This window comes from Marmota monax, unplaced genomic scaffold, assembly GCF_021218885.2.
Source record: "Marmota monax isolate L192 unplaced genomic scaffold, Marmota_monax_Labrador192_F-V1.1 WCK01_AAM20220418_F8-fsc00115, whole genome shotgun sequence".
Lineage (NCBI taxonomy): Eukaryota > Metazoa > Chordata > Mammalia > Rodentia > Sciuridae > Marmota > Marmota monax.
Window position 1 is genome coordinate 1,971,184 of NW_026694419.1, and position 13,934 is coordinate 1,985,117.

Consider the following 13,934-nt stretch of genomic DNA (forward strand, 5'->3'; position numbering starts at 1 on the left):
AGAATATAAATGTCATAGAGAATGAATCTGATCAAATTTTGTAGACATAAAATAATTTTTCCAAAGAGATTGTGTATCACTACCAACGCTCTGAATCCTTATCAACACTTGGAATTATCAGTTATTTTAAATTGTCACTGTTCTTGGGGAGTTAGTGTTATCTTCGTGTAGTTTTAATTTACATCCCTTAATTCTAAGAATATATGCACAGAAAAGAAATATCACATTCATATTCATTACTTTTATTCAAATATACATAAAGAGACAAACTCTTCCTAAAACAAACTCAAAAAATTATAACATTCCTCTCAAAGTGAACACATAGATATGAATTTACATATGTGTAGGAGACTAAGTGTATAGTAAGTGAGTCCTTCAAATTGCTCCCTTACAGAAAGCAATGTTTATGAAAGGCCAGGTGCTATAGTTTGAATCTTAAATGTCCCCTCAAAGCACAAAGCTTTGTTCTCCAGGGTGGTGCTATTGGGAGGTGGTGAAACCTCTAGGAGGTGGGGCCTGGTGAGAGGTCTTTAGATCATAGAGGGCAATGTCATCAAAGGGGATCAGGAGATGCATCTCCACCTGAGTCTCTTGTTTCAAGACCATGAGACAAGCAGTTTTGCTCCACCAAGTGCTCCTGCCATGATGTGTTCTGATACCACAGGCCTGAAACAGCAGGGTCAACCAGTCATGAAGAGGAAACTTCAAACCTGTGAGCCAAAATAGCATTTTCCCTTTAGAAGCTGATGATCTCAAGAATTGTGTTATAGTAATGAGAGGCTAACAAATACAATTAGTAATAAAAATTGACTAATTCGAAGCTTATATATGTTATTAAAATTTTTAATTACTGGATTTAGGACTATATAGTACCAAGAAAAAAAGTGATTTCTCTCCCTTCGAGTACTTATTTTAGAAAACCTATCATAATTTCTCTGCCTTTTTGAAATATTTGTAACTCTTTAAATAATGAATAAGATTCTTACCAATTTTATAACCCAGAAATGTTTCTCAAGGACATGAAAACCAGCTCTGAAATGTAACCATCAAGGAAGCGAGAGCCTCTGTCTCTCAGGCTTTAGTGGGATGGGGGTGGTACAGGGAGACAGAAAACTCAGGCATTTGTTTCTGAGCTGCAAAGCTACCTCCTGTCATGAAGATATAAGACATTCAGTTTTCCTTGGGCTAACAGCAATGAGCAAACGCAGGTGGCAAGCCCAACAGCAGGTGAAATTTGGATCAACTATGTGTGATAAACAGTGCCAAAGTGTCTTTTTGCTTGCACACAAGTTGTTTCTTGAAAACAGGTGGAATGGGCTGTCTCTGCTTGGCTATATTAAAAGATGAGATTTCTTTCTGCCTTTGCAAACTCTAGTAAATTGCACAGTGTGTATTGCATTCTAGTTAAGGCTTATTCAATAGTAATTCAGTTTTCTTCTCTGTGCAGAGATTTTCAGGGTTGGTGCAGAAGATTGTTTATTAATCTCTATTTCTCCCACACTCGCATGCCACCTCCTGTATAGCACAGTCTTTCTTTATTTTTTCACTAATTTAGTCTTGCAGGAATACATCAAAAACACACCCACAACCCTAAGGTTCCATGTGTCTGGGAAATATGATTTTTCAGTTTCCCAGTCCTTATGATATATATTTCATCCAAAAGAATAAAGTTTTAAAATTCTAGACAATTCCTAAATAAAACATTACAAAAATTATAAAAATGAGGCATAGACTAAATGCATTTCAATCTCTCCTTTAAATCCTATAAGATCTCTAGTGTTTAAATTTTTCTAACTACCAAGCTGCAAAAAATACCTGCCTTGGGTTCACATCTTAGCCAGCAGTTAATGGTGACTACCAGTTTTGAGTACCTGTCATTAACAGGGCTTAAGATATTTATTTTTAGCCATCACGACCCTGAAAGTTGTTCATAATTATTTGGGTTTTACTCATGAAGAAAGTAAAGTTCAAACAGACTCCATGTCCTGTCCCAGACCCTACAACTAGGAAGCTGAAGATTCAAAATTTAAATGTAGATGTTCTGATCCGTTTCTCTACTTGTTTCATGATTTTTTTTGTTACCTTCAGGGCCCTAGATAAGTCCAGTGGGTTTTTCTCCTGCCATACCACACAGAGTCTTGTTGTTATTGCTAGAGTTAGGAAAAACATACATGAAGCATGTATGATATGAAACATACATGGAACTTCCCATTCTTGGGGTAGAACATGATGGATGTGGAGTTAACACTGGTTGGGTATTCATATATGAACATAGGGAGGTTATGTCTGATTCGTTCTACCGCCTTTCCCATTCCCATACCTCCTCCCTTTCCCCCATTCTCCCCTGTCCAACTCAGTGAACCCCCACTCCTCCTTTCTTCCCCCCCTCATCCCTGGCCTATTGTGAGTCAGCATCCCCATATCAGAGAGAACATTTGACCTTTGGTTTTGGGGGGTTGGCTTATTTCACTTACCATGATAGTCTCCAGTTCCATCCATTTACCAGAAAATGCCATAATTTCATTCTTCTTTATGGCTGAGTAACATTCCATTGTGTGTATATACCACATTTTCTTTATCCATTCATCTGTTGAAGGGCATCTAGGTTGTTTCCATAGCTTAACTATTGTGAATTTGAGTGAGCACTTGTGATTTGATGATGACTGAACTTAACACATGAGGTAGTGTTTGATATTGAGACATTACTTAAGTGGAGCCAAAGCTTGCCCCCAGTACCTTTCATTCATTGGTGGTAAATGTGACCCTTACCTGGGAGCCTGGGAGCAGAAGTGAATAAGCAGTCATATTCTGTCTTCCATGTGACCAGTCGTTGAATATCTAGGGGTGATGATTAAGTGTCCTCTGCATCTTTCCCTCTCTGGGATAATACTTCACAGCCCCTTCCATTAGCAGCTGTAGTTTGTCGCTCTCCTTCCAAAGAATATGGGGCCTGGAAAAGAACACAATACTCCAATGTGCTGTGCCAGTGTGGAGAATTGAGAGTACTAACCTGCTTTGGTCTGGGTAAAATTTAACTTAGCCTAGCATGCATTAGCCTTAAACAGTCTTATTACCCTATTTACCCACAGGATATTTGTGTCTGCCAACTCTCCTCTCCTCACATGCACAAGTCTTTTATATGGAAATTATTACTTGGCCAGTTCTCCTCAATTCTATATATGGATATATCTTTTAAAGAAAAGTATTGAAGGGTTGGGGTTGTGGCTCAGTGATATAGCATTTGCCTAGCAAATGTGAGGCACTGGGTTAGACCTTCATCACTGCAATAAATAAATAAATAAATGAAATAAAGGCATTGTGTCCTTCTACAAATAAAAAATTTAAAAAGAAAAGCATTGAAATTTCGCTTTTTCCATTTTATTTTATAACATTTTAACCATTATCTCAGTGGTTCCAATTTTGATCTTATTATTTAATACATAGCAAGCCTTAGGGATTGGCTAGAATTAATGCTGGTTGTGAATAATATGACACTCAGATATTGTGAGTTTTAAAAAAATAGAAACTTATTTCTATCTTATGTGAACAAGGATTAGAGGTAGGCTCTTCAGGACTAGAGTGTGACAAGTCTTGATCATCAGGATCCCTGGTCCCTTCCACTGGGTTCTTTCCACTTACATACCTCTTCCACTTCATAGTCCAAGATGAAAATGATCTCCAGCTGTCACATCCATTTCCCAGCCAACAGGAAGCCAGAAAGAACCAAGAACCAGTCCGTTTAAGGTGGCCCTCTCCTCCTCCCACCAAAAGTTTCACTTCCATAAAATCCTTTGGCCTATACTGCTGTTAGTAAGAACTTAGCCATGTGGCCACATCTAGATGCAAGGAAGGCGGAAAATTTTGACCTGTATTTTGGGCAGCTATGTGTCAGACCAAAGAGAACACTTCTGTCATTAAGAGGATAAAAGTAGATGTGAGGGATAACTAGTGGCCCTTACCACATTCTCCCAGATTTGAGTTCTTAGGAACACAAGAACCTTTGTTCTATCATTTCATTCACATAATTGACAAAAATCTTTAAAGGACCCAGGCTTGGCACATTCAGCAAGGAAAAACCCCTCCTATGTCTAGCACTGAAAAATGGTTTAACTACATCACTCATTCAACAATAGTAAGGCTGGAGACAGATGTAGGACAGGACTGGGAATGTCAAAGCTTTCACCATATCCTCTACAAATGAGCAATCAGAGAACAAGAGAGGACAGACATGTCCCTAGAATGGACATTCCCTTTTTCAATTTCCATTCTTCTTTCTCTTTAATACTATACCCTGTAAAGCTTACCTGATTCCTTTCTGCTAGAATAAGGTGGTTAAAATCCAACTCTCTTCTAGCTTGTTATCTCTACAATTGCAGTTCACTATTTTAGATTTATGACCGTCTATGAGGTAAGAATATTCTCAGGACGTTGTAGGTGCCAAACTAAGTAAAAGATAAACTCTTCATGAGGTTCACTAATACAGCTCTTCTCAAACATTGGTGTGATCAAAATCACCTGCAGGAACTTGTCAAAATGCACATTCTGACTTAATTGGTCTGGAGTGAAGAAAAAAATAATAATAAAGTAGGCAGAAGCAAAAGCAAAAAGTGTTAACTAGGAGAGTTCTGAAAATAAATAACAAATAGCACAGTTTTTACCTTCCTAGTAAGAAAAAAAAACAGATTTAATGTGCTTTGATTATCAAATTATCAGTTTCTCATAGAAAACAGCAGGAATATCCACAAGAGAAAATTGGAGGTTAGAAATGAATCATGAGTCTTGATTTAGAAGAGAAAATCTTGTGCCCAAACCCAAAAAAGACCTTTTTCTGATGGGGTCTCCCCACTAGCAGGCCCTACTGAGTGATTTCAAGTATGTCAGATCAAATACGAGTGACTGTAGTACTTAACCTACCAGCCCTGTAAAGTCAGTACAAACACTGATGAGCCCATCTGTGTGACAGTGCCATAACATTTAATCATGCACCCCAGACTGGGTCCCTGAAACAACAGAAACTTCTTCTGTCACAATTGTGGAGACTGGAAATCTGAGACCAAGGTGTCAGCAGAGTTGGTTGCCCTCCGTCTTTACCTGGTCTCCCCTATTCCTGCTGTCTATATCCTAACCTTTTGTTCCAAGGACAACATCATGTCAATTTGGGCTCAATCTAATAAACTCATTTAATTTAATTATCTCTTTAAAGATCTATGTCCAAATACATTCGCATTCTGAGGTACCAAGGATTAGGTCTTCAATATATGATGTCTCCTGGGGATGGAGGGAGGCGACTGTCAATGCTCAATTCAGACCACAAGTGCTTTGAGAAATTCAGATGTGCATGAAGCACAATTGAATGCTATGTGGTTAAGAAGGCATGGAAATCATAAAAATCTGAATTCAGAGCTTATCCCTGCTACTGCACAGCAGCTGGCTTTGAGATCTTAGGTGTGTTACACAATCCCTCTGAATCTTAGATCACTCATCTGTGAAAGCATGTGAAACAGATTTCAAAGGCCTCAAATCCTTGACAGTTCTACCATGAAGAGATGGAATCCATCCTCACCCTGCCTAAATCTGGGCTGGCCTGTGACTTGCTTTGACTAGTACGCTTCCAGGAAGTGATCTGTGAGTTCTGAATCTCATGTTCAGGCAGCCATGCAGGCTCCATGTTTGCCCTCTTGGTATGCAGCAGCCATGAGGCCTAGCCCAGGCAGACCTCTGGAGAGAGTGACCACATATAGCAGAAAAGAGCCATTTTTCAGCAAGGCTCCCTAGACCAGGAGTCTCTAGTCAATCCACTTTTGGACTGAGGCCATATGAGTGACCCTAAGCAAGATCCAGCAGAAGAACTGCCCAGATGAGCTCAGACCAAACTGTTGACCACAGAATTTAGAGTCCAGTGGTCCTTCCCTATCACTGGGGGATAAGTTCTATCCCCCAGTGGATGTCTGAAACCATGGATAATAGAAAACCCTGTTTTTTTCCTGTACCTCCATAGGCAAATCTTAATGCCTTCTCCATCTTATTTGAGCACTTATGCACAGGTGGGCCATAACTTTTGCACTTTGAAATGCAGCAGCAGAACTAGCACAAATTTCTTTTTATTCTTTACAATACCATAAATAGCACATTCATTCTTTAAAAAAATATATTTTTTAGTTGTAGGCGAACACAATATCTTTTTATTTATTTATTTTTAAATGTGGTGCTGAGGATCAAACTCAGTGCCTCACACATGCTAGGCAAAAGCTCTACCCCTCAGTCATACCCCCAGCCCCAGCACATTCATATTTACTATAGATCTTAGTAACCTCAGCATATGTTTTTATTTTTTTATTTTTTTTATTATGTCAAGAACTCTCACCTTTTCACTTAAAGGAAGCCCTTTATAGCTTCTCTTTGACACACCCAAAATATCAACATCATTACTCCTGTGCTTTGGGGTCCATATTAAGGGAACACAAGCATCATGATATTATATATTTGATAAGAAGTAACTACTAAGTAACTACTGGGTGGTTGGTTAGTGTATACAGTGTGGATAATCTGGACAAAAGGAAGATTTACATCCAGATGATACAGAACAGGACAGCATGAGAATGGTTCTCAGAATGGCATGCAATTTAAAACTCATGAATTGTTTATTTCTGGAACTTTCCACTTAATATTTTTGTACCATCATTGACTGAGGGTAACTATAAGCATGGGAAATAAAACAGCAAGGCCAGGGGCTATTGAAAAGAAAATGATCGACATACTATAGAAAACCAATAGAGTATGTAACACTAATGCCATGAGCTACTAAAAGACTGAAAACCATAACAGTAATACAACTAGTCCAGGGCCTGGCATTGACTGTGGGCTCAATAAATATTAAATGTAGTATTATTTTTCAACCAATTGTATATTTTCAAAGTTGTTGAGTTGAAAATTAAATGTGTTTTATAATACTAACATATAGGTGTTATACTTAACAAAATAGGGTTAGAAATAAAAGTTAACATTGAAATCTTAGGGTATCTAAAGATAATTAGGTTTCTTATAGAAGAGCAATGAATTAAATTGTAGAGGAATTGTTTGCAATCACCTGATCTAGCCCTTGTTTGCAAATAATTCACTGAAGTCAATATTTAATGTTGGTTTTAGAGTTTCTAAGGGAAAAATACTCCAAGACTTTCCTTCATGGCTTTTCCTCCATTAAGCACAAATTCTCCTCCCTTATTCCTAGACAAAGTCCCTGGTAAAGAAATTTATTATCTGGCTGCTTGCTTAACTAAAATACCAAAGTGCATTGCTACTGTGCAAACACTAGAGGTTCTTTTTATGTTAATGACACCCTGGTTTTGTGAAGAGAGATGAAAGGCCAGCATGTGGAGTGCCCTGACTTGATAAATTAAATTATCTCAGGAAAAATTTCTTTCACAACACACTGTGATATTGATAGATAAGATATTTTTAGTTCTGTTTGTTTGCTTACTTGTTATTTTAACCTCCTCCTCGTTTTATATGTGAGAAAATTGACATTCAAGGAAATTGATTACTTTTTCTAGAATAACAGAGATACACAGAGTAGAGTTGGTATTCTAATCCTCCATAGGAAAGTGACTACAAGTGGAGTATTCTTTTTACTATTTCATGCTAATTAGGATGGTATTGAAAGCAGAGCTGTTCACTTAACTCGATGGGACCATGTGCCCTTTGGGGGCCCTTCCAAAGATGACAGAACATAAAACAGATACACAGAATTTCTGGTATTCAAATTTCTTAGGAGAAGAGTGATGAGGAAGCTTTCTAAAATGGCTTTGGAGGAGGGTAAAAAATGCAAAGATGGAAAGACCATTGAGAAACACTGACTTCATTGTTTTCCTCCTCCTCCTCCTCCTCCTCCTCTTCTTCCTCTTTTTTCTTCTTCTTCTTTTAATGAAAATCTGTATGTTAATGCCCTTAAAGCCTGCAGACATTTCAGTTCTTTAAAGAATTTCCCTTTTTGACCACATTAAGGGCTATTGGGTAAGAATGAGGGACTGGAGGGACAAATGAAATGCAAGAATACAGTAGTCCTCCTCTCTACTGTTTCACTTTCCATGGATTCAGCTACCTGTGGCCGGTCTGAAAATATTAAATGGAAAATTCCAGAAGTAAACCATGTATAAGTTTTTCAATTGCATGGCTTTGACTGTGGGCTCAATAAATATTAAATGTAGTATTATTCTGAGTAGTGTGAGGAAATCCCTGGCTGTCCTGCCCCAACTAGCCTGGGATGTGAGATATCCCTCTGTACAGCATGTTCAGGCTGTTTACATTTCTATTCCTCACCCCTTAGCCATCTCCCGTTATCATCAGAATGTGGTATTTGTATGTAAAGCTTAATACTATCAGCAATATCCAGGAATCCACTAGAAGTCTTGAAATGAACCCCCACAGGAGACTGCTTTATTTTGCAAACATGGAACTGGTGAGGAGAGAAGTGTAGGCAGAGCAATCCTGAGAGGTGTACCAAGGACTCTTTCTTAGGCTCTTGTTTCAGTCAGATTTTTCACTGCTGTGAGTAAAAGTCCTAACAAGAATAATTTTAGAAGAGGAAAAGTTTATTTGGGGACTCCCAATTTCAGAAGTCTCAGCTCATAGACAGCTGGCTCCATGCCTCAGAGTTGAGAGGAAGAGTATGGCCGAGGAAAGCAACTAATGTGGATCAAGAAGCAGAGAGAGACTCCATTCACCAGATACAAATATATACCCAAAAGGCATGCCCCCAGGGATCCACCTACTCCAGCCACATCTACCCACCTTCAGTTACCATTCAGTTAATTCCATCAGGGGATTAATTCACTGATTAGGTTAAGGCTCTCAAAACCCAATCATTTCTTCTCTAAACCTTCTTGCATCATCTCACATGTGAGACAGAGCTGAGACTTCTGAAATTGTGAGTCCCCAAATAAACTTGTCCTCCTCTAAAATTATTCTTGTTAGGACTTTTACTCACAGCAGTCAAAATTCTGACTGAAACAAGAGCCTAAGAAAGAGTCCCTATTACACCTCTCAGGATTGTTCTTGCTACACTTCTCTCCTCACCAGTTCAATGTTTGCAAAATATTGGGAGCTTTGGAGACACCTCACATCCAAATCTTAACAGCTCTACATATTTCAATTTCATTTCTTATATACTAACAGATATTTTGCCACTTATCTCCATTTTTTCTTTCTTTCCTGCTAAGCTTCCAGATGATCCCTATGTTTCATTTTAATACAAGTTCTTTTAAAAAATCACTGATTTGAAAAAAAAAAAAAAAAAACCTGATTCTAAGAGGCAAGCACAGTGTAAATCAGTGCTAATATTTTTTTCTTTCTTAGTATACATAATCCTGACAACTTCTTCATACATATACATATTCATACATACAACTTCTTCATACATATACATATTTGAAAGTATGAGATGGGTCTCAGAATCCATAGATCTCCAGAAGAGATGAAGCTATTCCCATGCCCTGTCAGGAGTGTGACCAGGTTAACAGCGGATGCAGAAGCCAGACAGAGACCAACCTGTCCACAGAGGCCAGTGCTAGGAAGCAGTCACAGGAGCAGGTGGCACCAAGGTCCAAATGGAGTCGTGTAGCTCAGGAACATTGCACAGCTACCCAGAGACCAAAATATATGGCCACATGCTACCTCCAGGCTACGTTGGGACTTAATTTGCTTGTAGTTTCACTCAATATCTAATTTTCTATTTCTGATTTAAATCCAAATATTTAACACTTAACAAATTAAACAGTAATTCTCATCAAGAGATTTCAAAATTCCTAATTACCTGTGAAATCATGGGCCACCTGGGTCCATGAAGGACTTTCCCAGGCTTGGTGTTCAGGGGGAAACAAAGTAGATAAAGGCATTGGCAGCCCTAAGTTCCTGTGAACTCCGCTGAGCCAGGAGTTTGTGTGCCAGATTTGTCAGAAAAAGACTCTAAGGACTGTGCTAATCAAATTATTTTCTCAATAAAATAAAAGTTGGATTCCTTCTGAGACATCAACAGTTAAGAATAATGTCTTTTTCACATAAATGTCTTTTCCAGAGCCACAATTTTTTTCTTTATCTAAAACCAAGACAGAAAAGTTAATTTAGTATTTGAAAGGCAAATTTCAGTCTCCTTCACCATTTCACTGAGGAATAACCATTTGAGGAGTCCAAATTTTAGTTAGAGATTTACATTCCACTTCACCCTTCCTGGGCCGATGGCTGTTTTCGAAGGTTGTTGGTTACAGACACATACATGACATTGGATGGCAGCATGCATCAGCGATAGGTTCACCTCCCTGGACTGGTGCCCCGGCTGTATTTTTTGCACTTTGACAATTTCACAAACTTTCTTTTTGACTTAGCTATGGATTTTAAATTATTTATTTTCTTCTTTATCCAGCATATTTAGGTGATTACAAGTGGAATCACCAACCTGGAAGCTTTTCAGAATATCTAACCACCCTAGCACTATCACTAAGCTCGAAACCAAGGTTTGGGGATTGCTTATATCATCGGAGACAAAATGGCAAGATGGTGGCAGAGATTCAGAACATGGGACTACACAGAGAGTGAGCTGTGTGGGCCCTGGGTAAGCAGCAGAAGCTGACCAGCTTCCATATTCCTTATGCAGTGCACACACTTCTCCAATCTGCTGATGCCCCTCCTCTAACTAGTGTAGATCACAAGGTTGAAACCACATTGGCAATTTATAATGTTATTCCTCTTAACCCTAGGGTTTTTTGAAATAAGATTATAAAGTCCTGTGTCACACATGGACTTAAGTCTACAATATTTATTAGACAAAATTATATACCATATGTATGCTATATAGATATATAGAGAGAGATATATAGATATAGATATAGATATATGTATGTATGATATATGATATGCATACACATGCCATTGGAACCACAGTATTATACAGGCCAGTGGAAATATACTAAGTGGGTTTTGTTATGGTCCTTGTTGTTTTCAGAATGTGAAGGGGGAATTTTCATGGTAACAAACGTGTAAACTGATAAACCTGATTTAACCCACTACATTCCCAACCCCATCCAGCTCCTGGGGAGCATACTTTAACAACTTCCCGGTTCCTGGGATATCTGTTCCTAGACTTGAGAGTGCTGAGGTTCACTGAATTTCATCACAGGTCTACTTCTACTGCAAATATGACTAAAGAGCTATGGTTTATTCTTGAAATTGAGCAACATTTTCAAACTATACTGACAGACTTCTGGCCAAAGGGAAAGGTCAAAATGAACAATCATGGATAAATTTTGGAGGAATATACAATGTTGGGGCCAAGGGCTTTCTATAGATTCTTTTCTTATATTTTTTTATTCAAAGAAGTCTTGAGAATTTGCTATTTCCATCCTTCCTGGGCTGCTTGGTCGAAAAGATCTAGAAGTCTTAGTTGCTCATAGACATCTACAAAATAGGACAATCTTTTGGGGTGCTGACATATAGATTTTGGATAAAGAATATTGAAATGTGTAGGGCTAGAAATTATGTAACAAGCCTCCATCATCAGAATCTGTCTCATTCCAGAATGGATCCTGCTCTTAAATCAAGGTTATACTCTTCCAAGATCCAAGGGGGTGGACCACATTTTCATTGTTTCATGTACATGAGACCAAGGATGCAGAGGATGCAAAGATATAGTTTGCTGGTGTCTTCTGACTGAAAATAAGTCCCAAAGGACAGGTGGCATTCATTGTAAAGAGATGTCTAGGAGGAAAACTGTTCTTCTTATATGAAGATTGAAAGGTGGTAAGGAAGTGGTTTACGATTAAACCATTGAATACTGCTTTGTTCACTTATGGTTGCTATTCTGAAATTACTTTAGAAATTTCTGAGAACTCCTGGAATAGATCACCTGGCTAAGCAGGAAGTCACAACTTGGAATATAGTTGGCAAATGATAAAAGGGAACTTTTTTAGATAAGAGTGTAATTACTAAGACTCCTTTTGGCTGTAAGTGCAAGTCAAGCATTCCCAATCCAAAATGTTAAAATCCTTACTGCTCCAATTTTGAAAGTTTTTGAACACAATCAGGATTCTACAAGTGGAGAATTGCACACCTGACCTAATTTGACAGGTCACAGTCAAACCTCAGACACGTACACAATTCATTTTGTATCCCCGAAAGGAGAAAGAATGCTCCCAGCCCTCTTTAGCTATAATGTATCTTTTCTGAATGTGCCCAGATTTCCTTTGCAAGCACAACCCTCAAAGAATATCTCATTATGTATATGAAAATATTCCAAAATTTGATAAAATGTGAAATTCAAAACACTTCTGGTCCTAAGCATTTCAGATAAGGGATATTCAACCTGTAATGGAAATCCACTGTAGTCAATTTATTTATTTATTTATTTATTTTTTTATGTTCTTTTTTTTATTGGTTGTTCAAAACATTACAAAGCTCTTGACATATCATATTTCATACATTTGATTCAGGTGGGTTTTGAACTCCCAATTTTACCCCAAATACAGATTGCAGAATCATGTCGGTTACACATCTACATTTTTACATAATGCCCTATTAGTAACTGTTGTATTCTGCTACCTTTCCTATCCTCTACTATCTCCCCTCCCCTCCCCTCCCATCTTCTCTCTCTACCCCATCTACTGTAATTCATTTCTCTCCTTGTTTATTTTCCCATTCCCCTCACAACCTCTTATATGTAATTTTGTATAACAACGAGGATCTCCCTCCATTACCATGCAATTTCCCTTTTCTCTCCCTTTCCCTCCCACCTCATGTATCTGTTTAATGTTAATCTTTTCTTCCTGCTCTTCCTCCCTGCTTTGTTCTTAGTTGCTCTCATTATATCAAAGAAGACATTTGGTATTTGTTTTTTAGGGATTGGCTAGCTTCACTAAGCATAATCTGCTCTAGTGCCATCCATTTCCCTGCAAATTCCATGATTTTGTCATTTTTTAGTGCTGTATAATACTCCATTGTGTATAAATGCCACATTTTTTTTATCCATTCATCTATTGAAGGGCATCTGGGTTGGTTCCACAGTCTAGCAATTGTGAATTGTGCTGCTATGAACATCGATGTAGCAGTATCCCTGTAGTACGCTCTTTTAAGGTCTTCAGGGAATAGTCCGAAGAGGGCAATAGCTGGGTCAAATGGTGGTTCCATTCCCAGCTTTCCCAGGAATCTCCATACTGCTTTCCAAATTGGACGCACCAGTTTGCAGTCCCACCAGCAATGTACAAGAGTACCCTTTTCCCCACATCCTCGCCAGCACTTGTTGTTGTTTGACTTCATAATGGCTGCCAATCTTACTGGAGTGAGATGGAATCTTAGGGTGGTTTTGATTTGCATTTCTCTGACTGCTAGTGATGGTGAGCATTTTTTCATGTACTTGTTGATTGATTGTATGTCCTCCTCTGAGAAGTGTCTGTTCAGGTCCTTGGCCCATTTGTTGATTGGGTTATTTGTTTTCTTATTGTTTAATTTTTTGAGTTCTTTGTATACTCTGGATATTAGGGCTCTATCTGAAGTGTGAGGAGTAAAAATTTGTTCCCATGATGTAGGCTCCCTATTTACCTCTCTTATTGTTTCTCTTGCTGAGAAAAAACTTTTCAGTTTAAGTAGGTCCCATTTGTTGATTCTTGTTATTAACTTTTGTGCTATGGGTGTCCTATTAAGGAATTTGGAGCCCGACCCCACAATATGTAGATCGGAGCCAACTTTTTCTTCTATCAGACGTAGAGTCTCTGATTTGATATCAAGCTCCTTGATCCACTTTGAGTTAACTTTTGTGCATGGCGAGAGGAGGGGATTCAGTTTCATTTTGATGCATATGGATTTCCAGTTTTCACTGTAGTCAATTTAAAAAAAAATAAAAAGAGGTAATGCATGGTAAAGATGTCACTTTATTTTTCCTCCTATTATCTTTA

The 13,934-nt window shown here is 38.2% G+C and overlaps 1 long non-coding RNA gene across 1 annotated transcript; it reads right to left on the reverse strand.

Moving 5' to 3' along the window:
• Window positions 1–226: 226 nt before the first annotated feature.
• On the reverse strand, window positions 227–9,727 carry LOC124109549 (uncharacterized). Its single transcript, XR_006857008.1, has 3 exons — window positions 9,544–9,727; window positions 2,770–2,950; window positions 227–710 (listed from the first exon to the last, which is right to left on the reverse strand). It is a non-coding gene; the product is annotated as an uncharacterized LOC124109549 (long non-coding RNA).
• Between the last annotated feature and the right edge of the window lie 4,207 nt (window positions 9,728–13,934).